Source organism: Astatotilapia calliptera, chromosome 18, assembly GCF_964374335.1.
Source record: "Astatotilapia calliptera chromosome 18, fAstCal68.1, whole genome shotgun sequence".
Taxonomy (NCBI): domain Eukaryota; kingdom Metazoa; phylum Chordata; class Actinopteri; order Cichliformes; family Cichlidae; genus Astatotilapia; species Astatotilapia calliptera.
In genome coordinates this window covers 25316684-25327377 of record NC_137439.1, presented here as the reverse complement: position 1 = coordinate 25327377, position 10694 = coordinate 25316684, and the positions used below count along the sequence as shown (strand labels likewise).

General features: G+C 40.5%; 1 long non-coding RNA gene across 1 annotated transcript; it reads left to right on the top strand.

Moving 5' to 3' along the window:
• The first annotated feature begins 1281 nt into the window (after positions 1 to 1281).
• Positions 1282 to 2529, top strand: LOC145422025 (uncharacterized). Its single transcript, XR_013903397.1, has 2 exons — positions 1282 to 1423; positions 1644 to 2529. It is a non-coding gene; the product is annotated as an uncharacterized LOC145422025 (long non-coding RNA).
• Positions 2530 to 10694: the final 8165 nt, after the last annotated feature.

The window sequence follows — 10694 nt, the reverse complement described above, 5'->3', positions numbered from 1 at the left end:
TGGACTAAAGTCCATATGCACAGCACCATGTTCAAAGAAAACCAAACACAGCATATCAGCACAAACACCTCACAGCAGCTGTCAAGCACGGTTGTGGAGGGGTGATTATTTGGACTTGTTTTACACCTGAGCACCTTGCAGTCCACGAGTCAGCGAGAAACTCCTCTGTGCACCGAAGTATTCTAGAGTCAAATATGAGGTTCATGCAACAGGATGATGATCCCGAGCACAACATAAGGAGTCCAAGCATTGCTGTCGCCCAGTCAAAGTCAAGACCTCAACATGACTAATTCCTGCACCAAAATCTCTCCACAGTGGTTCAACAAATGACAAAGATCATACAGTTATTGCAGCTAAAGATAGTTCTGCAAGCTACTGAATCAGGGGTGTGTTTTTTGCATTTTCTCTTGCTTTTTGTTAAATAAATAACGACACAGTTTAATATGCCATGTGTTGTTGATCATCTGAGGTTATATTTACCAAATCTGAAGACATACTAAAAACCAGATGATTTTTGATCACATCTTGATGTGTAAAACCTCAGAATTAAATCATGGTGTGTTTTCATTTTCTCAAAGCTGTTTTTCAAACTTCAACTTCTTTGAAAATCATCTTGTTTTTAATGCACCCATGCACTTTGGATATTTTTAGGCTTCATCTGGTGTTTTGTGTGTTTCTGTTAAACATCACTTTGACCATAACCAAGATTTATTTTATCCATGTTTTGAATTTAGCACATGTCAGTAAATAATATTTATTTTCTTGGCTTTCTCAAAGCCTTTTCCTTCACAAATAGTATTTAAGAATTACGCATCCCCCACTCAGAGACAACACAAGATACCATTATAAGTTCACAGACAGATCTACTGCTTTGTTTTTGCTGTCCGCTTTGGTTATAAATGGTACATATTGGACTAATATCCTAATATCTTTCTTTAATCTTAACAAGTATTTGAACCAGCACGCCTTAAACCTGCTTTATTTCACTCTGACATATTTTGTCAATGTTGATACACCACAAAGCATATTTTTCCCACGCACATGAAACACATTCAGATGCACCTTAAGTACTTTCTTTCCTCTGTGGATAACACGTAAGCCCGATACTCACAGCATTTCTTTTTGACTATATTTTTGTGTGCACTGATTCTTAACATAAAAAAAACCCCATCAGTCTCTTTGTGGTTAAATGTTCCCCCGTGTTTGCCAGCAGGACTTTAACCGTCTGGCAGAGATTCGGTTTTTGAGAGTTTGAGTTATTTCGAGATATTTTGGCTGAAAGCAGTCGCCTGTTGCAACAGGAAATGATGCTGACGAAAAAAAAAAAGACTCAATCTGATGAGTAAATCATAAAAGCAAAACAACAGGATTAAAAGAGAAGCTAAAATGCTCCACGGAGCTGAGGCAAGTCGTGAACTTTTGTGTAAGCAACAACTGCCATTTAAGTTATGCTAACAATATAAAGCTTTATCAATATATTAATGATGAGAGAGCAAATGATAAAATGCTCTCTCATTTCTCGGGTTGTTTTGGAAAACACCTGCAGTTTCAGTGTTTTCGCTCTAGAGGAACTCCTTCACGAAACTTTAAAAGACCCACAGACGGAGCATTTATTAAAGAAGCCTTTATGTGTTTGTTTCCAGAAAGAAATCCAGACAGCCCTTGGATCTAAGTGGAGCTGAGGATTGATGACTACTTATATTTACAACGTGGAAGCCGAGTCCTGCTGGCATCATCGCATCTCCACGCACGCTCACAGGTTTCCATTAATCTCACCTCAAAGTGTGCCTTTGGCTTTGTTTGGCACAAAGGATATTTGGAGTATTAGTTTATACAAGTTCCATCTCTGACCTGTTGCTGCGTGGCGTGCTGCGTGTGTGTGGTCTCATAATGTGATATCTCCACCAACTCTGCAAAACCAGCAGGACAGACTGCCGGCACAGCAGCAACCACTTTGATTTTCCACAGAAGAGTGATTCACTCTCGAATGAACACTTAGTGACCCAGAGCTTAAAGGCCAAGATTAGCCCTGGCAACCGAGGCCCTCTGGGGTCCACAATCGATGTTTACTGTGGAACACCCTGCTGTTTACCTGAGCTCGCTCCCGTCCATCCAGTCCAAGTCACAAGAGGTATGAAGCAATCAGAAGCAAAAATGTGGAGGATCAGAGAAGCACATAATAAAAACTGCTTAAAGGAATATCTCAACATTTAGGGGGAGCAGGGAATATATACTTATTTTCTTAAATAAGTAAAGCTGGACAGAAATTTTTAATGGGTACCACCAGATGTTAGCAACCATAATAGCTATTTTAAATCGAAATATCTAAGCAGTTTAACGAATCAACTCCCTTAAGACATATATTTATCATATTTTTAGAGTCAGATGGTTAAATTACTCATTTGATTAGTGTTAAAAAATATCTCAAGAATTGGGGGAGCCTGTCTAAACAAGAGAAAAAGTAGATGTTCAGCTGTCATTTTGTACTGTTATTGATATTTGAGCATTCATAAAGTTTTTAATTGGGAATCAGATTTTATGGTGTGCACTGTGATTTGTGTCAAAGGTTCAGATACATTTTGAGCAGCTTTAGACCAAAATAACAGCATCTGTACTCTCAAGCCATTATGTCCATGTACTTTTCTTTGTGTCCTGCGAGTGACAGTCACATGTTCCTTGTAAATTGAATCAGACGGGAACACGGCATACACACTATCAGCATGGATCTGGGTGCTGCGAGCTTCTTGGCACTGCTTTAGAACAAAACCTGTGCCGCATTTAGGAATAATGCTACAAAGTGAGAAATTACAATCTGCAAACACAGTAATAATGAGAGTAAGGAGCACATGCTACAAAAACACACAAAAAATAATCCTGTTTTAGAGAACTACTAAAAGTTGAGATGTGTTTGTAGCTGCTATGATTTGTGACTCTTAAAGTGCCTGGAGTCAAGTATCCATCAGTGGTTTAAGTAAATGGAAACCTAAACGGATTGTTTAACTTGTTGGTTTAAGCTTTCGACTCGATGATTCAGTTATTACTACAAATATTTAGAAAAAAATAACCATATACTGTATAGAAGAGATGGAAGTTGCCATTTTAATGTCACCCAGTTGCTTGGTGTTTTGCCTTTGTTTACACCTGATGTTACCATGGATAGCAAGTCGGCACTGGAGAGTAATCTCCTGTTGCTATCACTACATACTGCATGTTACTTTTTTGTTTGATTAACATGGTGCATCATATTAAATTGATGCAAATTCTGTGAACAATATTTCCTTATGTTACATCGTAATTTTTAATCCATATTTTTGAAATTAATTAATCTTGACTTTCACATCTTTAATTTATTTTATTTTTACATATTCACTATTGAGATGTGCATGACAGACGTATGGATGTTCTATTACTCAGCTGTCCTTTTACCAATATAAGGACTGTTCTGTGTGTCACTGTTACAGACATCACACAGTTTTCCACATAACAACTTCACACATACTGACATGAAGAAGTGATCTTTAGACATAATAAATAAATGAAGAAGAAGAAGAAGAAATTCCAAGCCTTATATTTTATTTTGAAAAATGATAGCAAAAATGGTTAAAATAAAAATAGAATTGATTTGTGAAAAATGGCTGCAGAGCAGGTAAATATCTGTTGCTTGTCTTGTATTTATCTTTTTTGGACATAAAAACAATGTCCAAAAATTTCACATATGAATTGGATACATTTACTGAAGCATAATATTGTAGTATACCTGTAAACCCAGTTTTGCTATGGCAACTATGAAACCAAACTTAGTCCTGTCAGAATATCCTGGATTATAGGATTTTGATTATGCAGCTGCTTTAGGTGGAGCTGATTGAAGCTACTTACAGATATTTCTTATATGTCCGTTATAGCTTTTAGAATGTACATATAATTAGTAGTACTGTTAAATTTTCCTCTAGCACTTACTGTTAAGGTGATTCCTTGCTCAAATACAGACTTCACACATCTGTATTCCAGCTGTTTGAAGGAACAATAAGGCCATTATAAAGTGGATGTTCACTGTATCAGTCAAGGTAAAGTTAGGTAATGGAAGATGAACTATTAGCTTCACCTTTTCTACTCAAGAGTCCCTTCACATTTTAAGATGTGACTGAGAGCCGAGACTGGATTAAATTCATTTCATTCAGACTCCTGAAACAAAGGAATCCTTTATATTAGACGCAGCAAAAGTTCAGTCAGGACAGTTATTTTCATGCTTGCTCTGTCAGCTGACTGCGGATGTTCACTTTTCCAGTTAAACTAACATGATTTTGCCCAAACCTCTCTGCTCCAATGATTTGCTGATGCTAACCTGATCAATTAAAATCTTCCTCCATCCCCCTTCACCTCCAGTTTCAATCAGAGCCAATGTCCTTGGATTTGTCCACCAATTAGCAAAAACAAATCACCAGCTGGCCAAATGTTTGGCATGCGTGTGTAGTTTAAAAAGAAAAGTGATTTGTATGGAATCAATAGAACATTCTCAATGAAAGGATTTTTTTTTAATTAAATAACACACTGAATTCATTTTCCTCCTTGTTGATGCCAGCAGACCAGATAAATTGGCTGAATGAATTGAAGTAATGAATTTCAGATGACTATTGGAAGAAAAAAAAGAAGAAAAAAATGTGGGCCAGTTTTTAGAAACTGAAACATATACAACAGATTAAAATGTTTTAAAGGAACCACAATAAACATGAGACTGTAATATTGAAACAAAAAGGCCTCAGGCAAACAGACCCAGAGCTGTGTTTGAGCTGAGTGATAACGCTCCCACACTGTCACCCTTTATCAGCATGGCTAAATAAAAGCCGCACTTTCTTGAACATTTCCAGTAAATTCACAGCAACACAGGTGCGTCAGCTGTGCAGCTGATTAGCAGGTAAGCAAACATGGAGATACAGTTCGAAAACAAAAATAAAGGAAGCTATTGTTATGCAACTATCCTGGGGGGATATGAATTGAATTGGGGCATTTATCAAGAATGAGCGCTTATTTTGGATACTCGAAGTGCATTTGGACCTAAATGCTTACTCTGAATATTTCTTCAGGATCGCTGCTGCCTGTGTCACATTACGTGTTACTGTTTGATTTGGTTGAAACACAAACTGATTCCTGAAGCCAGTGTGTCTTCCTAACAACTGGAAGTGCAGCCAAAAAAAAAAAAAAACACTATGTTCATATGCAGTCCCTGTACTGGGATTATTTTGGTGGCGCACCTACAAAGCATTTCAAAAACTCTGATGCATGTGGACTGTCAGCATGTTATAATGCTGCCTGACAGTCTTGCTTAACTTACCTTGGTAACAACCTTTGTGTCTGACAGCACCTGTTAGGGCAAAATGCACAACCCTCACCTGAGCGGCACCCAAAGTCCACCTGAAAGGCGTCTTAATCAACTAGAGTAACTGAAAACATGTGAACCGGGTCTGTGTGACAGTTTTAAACTGGAGCTCTGCCCTGTGTTTAGAGACCCTGATGTGGGAGTTGCAGGGAGATAATAATCCCCGGAAGGCATCGATGAACTTCCTATCAACAACTGTGTTATTAATGATTTTTAAAAAGTATTAAAATGTTTAAAAAGTTGCGTGTAATATAGGAATATGAATAAACACATGAAGTTGAGTAAGTCCAACCCACTTTTAAAGCACATAACAGAAATGATATGGCTGTTATACAATACTGATCTGCCATGTTATTTTTATAACTAGCTTCATTCTCTTTCTCTCCTTTTCATTTCATTCTCGTCTCATGCTTTGTGAAGGCAAAGTACAAAAACCAGGGCAGTAAAGTCAGAGTGTGTTTGGAGGAGAGACATTTCTGACTTTCCATGTTTCATAATCAGAAGCATGTGTCTGCCACGTGGAGGATTCACGTTATTAGTTGCAAGGCTGGAGAAAGAAAAACATGTCAGTGGTTCTCTGAGGAGAAAAAAAAATAAAAAAGGTGAGCAGCTCTCCCTCATGCAGCGTAACACTGCATATTTCTGTGTTTGTGAAATGCCATCTGCGTGTCTGTGATCCAGTTAAAGCTGCCGATCAGTTTACATTAGAAGCCAATCCTGGAAAGCTGCAGTTAAATGGCAGTTAAACTGATGGAGAAAGGGAACAAAATGGTCAGATTCACAGATCCAGACAAACAGGTTTGTAATAAGACTGGCCAAGGACTGACTTTTGTTTGAAGGCTGGTGGAAACCTTTTTTTTTATTATTAGCACATCTAAAATTTCAGCATTGCAGACTTGAAAACAAAAGAATTGTTACTCATAATAATATCGAGAGCTTGAGAAAGTTTTGATTTGAACATTTCGGGACTCTTGGGTGGGATTTTTTTAAAGCCTTTATTTTCATACATTAAATGGTTCACTTGAGAGCAAAGTATCATACCTGGCACAATCCGAAAATATCACGCCCTCGTGGCTCTGACTCAAAAATGTTTCGTCAGGTACGGAGTGGCATCACCAGTGGAGGGCAAAGGTGAAGGTTCCTGAATTAGATTGTCTACTGCTCTCCTTCAGATGGGAGGAGGCAGGGAGCCAGACATCACCAGGCAATGATGCTTGGTGATGTTTCTCTCTCGCTCTCTGCCCCCCCCCCCCCTCTATCTGTGATTTAAACATTTTGGACACTCCAGCCAAATGACCACAGAGTGCGTCAGTCAGCATGAAGAGGTTTTGGAAACATGAGAGAGGAGGCTTGCAAAGTGTTTTATAGTGCAAGACATCAACAGGACAGTGGAAAACAGTGAAAATGTGTGTGTGTGTGGGGGGGGCTGAGTTGAGTTGTTCATCATATTTGCAGCTTACAAACACATGCAGATACACTCAGCATGCCACGCAGCTGGAATGTGGTATCCTATTTTTGCTTTTCATTTATTTCCCCAGGATTTATCATATCAACTTGCACTTTTGCAGATTTAATGAACTTTGCACCGCTTAGATTTTACATGAATCGGACACAGTATCTCAAGCGTGCGTCATATAAAAACTGTCTCCCTCCTGTTGCCTGCGTGCTGGAGAGAATGGAGAAATTAGTGCTTCTGTTTAATCCTAACAAATATAGGAGAAGAAGAGACCCTGTTCCCATGGAGACGCTCATCGTTTGCGCACAGAGCACAGTCCAGGTGCTGGAGGAGGTCGGCAGAGCCTTAATAAGTGAACTTAAGCTGGACTCTCGGTCGCAAGCGGCGAATCGCAATGAGAGTTAATTATGTCAATATCGCACAGGCGCACACATATTAGGCAAATCACGTACACACGGCTCCACAGAAGAGCGTGGCTCCAACCACAAGCACACACATTAAAGAGTTAGACTTCCTGCCAAGTTGAAGGAAAAATCTCTAAGTCAAGCTGAGCTCATTACTTAAGCTTCAAGGATCATCTTGCCTCCAAATGTGTTTATATCGGTGTCCCTGTATGCACCCCGCGCGCGTGTGTGTGCGTGAATGTGAGCGTGCCTTTATGTGAATATTCTCCATAATTCATTCAGTGCTTTTATTGAATTGCTACATTTAAAAACCTTGAGAATGACACCAGCCGCCACCAATGTTCTTGTACCCGACGAACCCCCTGCAGACAACTCATGTTTAATAGAGAATATTCCTCGCACTCCTAACAAATGCGTCAGCAGGCAGGTTGTTTTTCTCTCCCTCTACTGCATCCAGCAGTGGGACCCTGGAGTTGGACCCCAGTGGATTATATCAGAGAGGAAAAACAGTTCGCATGGTATATGTATTATTGCCTGAAAGGGCTGGAACGTTATGACTGAAGTCAGCACTGTGACGTTGTGTATTTAATAATGTCGCTGCAAGCAAGATTAATAAATGGCTGCACTGTGCTTCTCGCTGCATCTGATTTTTAAAAAAGGCTTGAAACTTAACTTGTCAGAAACTTAATTTCTCTGGTTTTTGCTGCTTTGGATGAATGAGAATTTAGTAAAAGTGTAACGATATCTGATTGTCCCGGGACGGCCCTGCAGCAGCTCTGTAGGTTACAGGCACACTGAGCAGAGTGGATTAACAGAGCGGGTTATTTTGAACTGAGAGGATCTGTGGTGACTGAGCTCAGGATGTGGAATTGACACTGAGCCAGAGAGAGAGAGAGCGCGCCTCTGCTGGTAGGCTACAGAAATAATAATAATACCGGTAATAATTATACTAATAACAATAATAAATTAAACAAAGAAAAAACAGAACAAAGTAACAAATACAGGAAGTACAAATGCATTTACTAAAGTATTTTTCTGACTGTTGCATTGTTTCAGTTACATGTGGATGGAAAGTGGCATTTCACTAGCGCTGAAGGTCATTTTAACTACATTATTTACTATTTTAGTTTCCTATTTCAGCAAAGGTACCTGTGAGAGTATTCTAATGCCATTTACTTTGGTGTCCTTCTTACCAGAACCCGTGAAGTGGATCAAATCTCCCCTGTGTGATTTTTAGGATGTTCTACTACAAAATTTTACATCCCTTTATGGGTTGGCTCCATCAAATCTTGCTGATCCCTTAACATCTGATTTTCATGACCTTCAAGGTCGCTGAGATCTGCTGACATGCTCCCTGTCCCAGTGACTAGACTTAAAAACAGCCATAGCCTCTAAACTGTGGAATGAATGACACCACCCTTTTTAAGTCTTAAAAAGTCCCTAAAAGTCTCCTTAAAACTCATTTTTATTCCTTGCCCATAGTGAGAGCTTAGTTATTTAGTCTGTTTATTTGTTCACTTTGGTCAACTTTGTTGTTTTAATATGTGCTTCATACATAAATTTGGACTGGATTAGATATCTATAGCTGGCTTACGTTTGTGTCCAGGTCCATTTGTTTCTGTTTAAAATAATCATCTAAAACACCTAAAGCCCCAAAGCATCCAGAGGTGCAGAATTAATTAATTAATTCCAAGTAAAATATTCTCACTTTTTTTAAATTGTTAAAATAAATACAAATTATTATATTAGTTTTAAAGCTGTCGCGCTGACCTAGTAGGTGTGGCTGTTATTCCTCTCTTCCTCCTCCTGCCCACTACCTGTTCGGTGCTGCTGTTTGTGCATGGCCGCTGATTAGACCTTGGGTGCAATCAACAACTAAGCACGGCCTGGTGTGCGCCGCCCTGCCAGGTGAGCCACATTAGAGCAATCAAGGGTGGGCGTGCCTAGTAGACCTTAAAATGCATGCAGCAGTCATTTGACCCGTGAGCAACATACTGAGAGGACGGCAAACAAAGCACTTTTCCACTGTGAGGAAGACTTTTGAACAAGACGGGCTATCGTTTTTTTTACCTGCTGCTACCTACCAGCTATCAAACTAGTTGGTCTAAATAAAGTTGAGTGAAATTCAAAGTCTGGTCTTTTTCAAGTGTGGACACCTCACAGTCAGAGGAACACTTGACAGTAAAAAACCGGCCTGGCCAGTAGAGAAACCGACCAGTGAAGACTCCACAAAAGCTCACCACAAAGACGGAGAAGACTCCACCTGGGGGCCTGGAGGAAATCGCACGCCGTTTGCCTGTCCAACCAATAACCGAGAAAACAGCATGGCTGAGTCCAAGTCACTCGAAGAGCTGAAAATAGAGCGAACCATTGCAAAGAGACTGTTTTCCAGACTCACCAACCATATAATAAGGACCCACATGGATATGTCTGTAGAGGAGCTGCAGGATTCCTTCAAGAGACTCACAGCAGAGGGCTCCAAAGTGATTGACGCGAACGAGGAGCTTGAAGCCGCCTACATCACGCAGTGTGAAGCAGAGGGCACACCGGAGCTGATGGGCCAACAGAGAGCAGACGTCGAAAAAACGGAGAAAGAATGTGAGCAGAAGTTGAAGGAGGTGAAGCACCTAATCAGAGAGACACTGTGGACATCATATGGTGAAAAAAAACTGACCCTTGCTCTAAAATCAGCAGAAATGGAGTGTGAGAACGTCACATCCACTCAGCCTGATACACCCCTGGAGGCATATGATTTTATGCTCCACCATCTAGAAGAACTGGTGAAGAAAGCTAAGCAGGCACACCAGACATGGAACCGCTGGGCTCCACCTGCTGAGAGGCGAGATTGTGATCGTCGACTGATGGAGCTCGAAACCTGCCTTCCAAAGCTGGTGTCAGGGAAGGCAGTCCTGATCAAAGCAGAGAGGATTAAAAGAGATGCCGACCAAGCAGTTGTCACAGTCCGCAACGCAGCCTCGGTCGCAGCCACAAAACTGAAAGCCACAGCTTTACCAAAGTTCACCAGCAGCCAGCGTGAGTTCTACAGATGGCGGAAGGAATGGGAGGCTCTGCAAAAGCAAGGTGAACCAACCGGGTCCGTGGAAGTAAAGAAATTCCAACTTCTTGATAGCCTCGATGATAAAGTGGCCAAAGATCTGCGCCTGTCCACATACACCTCGGCCGATAAGATCTTCAGAGTCCTCGAGAACCGCTATGGAAATCAAGCCACCATCGCCATTGAAATCATTGAGGAGCTTCAAGCTATCCCTCCTGTCCGTAGCAACCAGCCTAGAAGAATTATAGAGCTTATCCACGCAGTTGAAAAGGCCCTCTATGATTTGAGTGAGCTGGATGAAGCAAATGCCATAAAGAACCTCTTAGTAATAAAGTCTATTGAAAGCAAGCTGCCTGAGTCCCTAAAGAAAGACTGGCTTACCCACGCTGCTGATCCAAAGAATGC